Source organism: Parambassis ranga, unplaced genomic scaffold (genome assembly GCF_900634625.1).
Source record: "Parambassis ranga unplaced genomic scaffold, fParRan2.1 scaffold_37_arrow_ctg1, whole genome shotgun sequence".
NCBI classification, from domain to species: domain Eukaryota; kingdom Metazoa; phylum Chordata; class Actinopteri; family Ambassidae; genus Parambassis; species Parambassis ranga.
The window spans coordinates 740,113-741,743 of record NW_021144804.1 but is presented as its reverse complement, the minus strand read 5'-3'; the positions used below and the strand labels follow the sequence as shown (position 1 = coordinate 741,743).

The 1,631-nt window shown below is 40.8% G+C and overlaps 1 non-coding gene across 1 annotated transcript; it reads left to right on the top strand.

The window, feature by feature from the left end:
* The first annotated feature begins 956 nt into the window (after positions 1-956).
* On the top strand, positions 957-1,030 carry trnat-ugu (transfer RNA threonine (anticodon UGU)). The gene has a single exon. It is a non-coding gene; the product is annotated as a tRNA-Thr (tRNA).
* Positions 1,031-1,631: the final 601 nt, after the last annotated feature.

Below are 1,631 nucleotides of genomic sequence, written 5' to 3'. Positions count from 1 at the left end.
ACATCCAAACAGGACTACACAGACCATCAAATGATACCATCATATGTAGCACTGAGGTCTGAATGATTTCAGCTGAGCTGTGCAGGTCCTCTAAAGCCATCATTTACCGGTAGTCCAAATTGCTATGTATTTTGGTCCCTACGGGTAACCATAGTTACGTTGTACGTAAGCATGTAATGTTTTGAGTATGCCCCTGTATGAGGATGAGTTGAGCTCTGCCAAGTTGCTACACAGAGGCTAATAAATTGTGTCGTTTCTAAGAACTATTTCCTCATTTCCCTCACCTGAAATAACGATGGAAGATATAACAAATTGTTGTTCTGTACATTCTTTTGAAATATGAGAACTGAGGTCAATAAAGCTCACATCTACAAAAACAACAGTCACAAAGACAACTGTAGACAGGCAAACTCAGAGTCTTTATTGCAGATCAAAAATGATACGAGAAGACCTGAGTCAGCAACCGGTTGCAAAAACAAGGCATAATCCCTTCCTTCTAAAGCCATCAAGCCCCTCCTTGACTGCTACTCATCTTTTAATCTTCTGCCACTGTCCATCCATGGCACCTGGCCGTGTGTGTGTGCCTACTTGTGCCGGGTTAGCCCCCTGTCTCGCCAGGGTCAGCTGTTTTACACCACTGCTACAGCTGGGCAGCCCCTCTTTTTCTTACCAGGGCCCACCTACTTGCTGCCCTGCCACCACATAGCAGCACATTGTCACACTTTTCTCTCTTGTTTAAACAGTCTCAAAATTCAAACCTTCGTAGAAAAATAAGTCAGGTATTATAGAATTAATTTGAATTTATTAATTGACAACTGTCTACAGACAATCAGGGCTATCAAGTGTTACATGCTATGTTAAGGAAATGATACTGCAGAAATGCAGTACAATTGATTGAACATGTCCCAGCATGCTTTACCTCCATCACATTCTGAGATACAGCTGATATACCTGAAGGCGCTGTGGCTTAGTTGGTCAAAGCGCCTGTCTTGTAAACAGGAGACCCTGGGTTCAAATCCCAGCAGTGCCTTTGTGTTTTCGGGGCAGCAGTGCCACAGTGGTATAGCAGGGTTGTCCAATAACCAGAAGGTTGGTGGTTCAATCCCAACTCCTCCCTAAAGTCAATGTTGTGTGTCTTTGGGCAAGACACTTCACCCTAGCCTGTGGTGTACCTTGCTAGTCATTGTATGACACTGCTTGGCAGCAGCCTTAAAGAAGTTCCCTGGGATTACTAACGTATCTAAAATAAAACAAAAAACATAGTTTTATATAAATTATTTAACAATTCATTCAGGAAACCAATTCATTGAACTGGTTGCATAAAAAAATGTTTTTTCGACATACACACAAATCAACATGACAGATCTCAGTGTCAGCTGTCAGTTCACATTCAATAGTACACAGAAATAAAACCTACCAAAGAACATTAAACAAATAGTTCAGTTGGTCACACCTGTTTGGCAAACACTTGACTTATTTGTGTGGGTTCTCTTGTGGACAGTTAAAACACTATTTTGTCTAAAACATTTCCACCATAATTTGCAAGAAAATGGCTTCTCATCTGTGAGTTCTCATATGGAAAGTTAAGTTACTTTTTTGACTGAAACATTTGTCACATGTTTTGCAAGAAA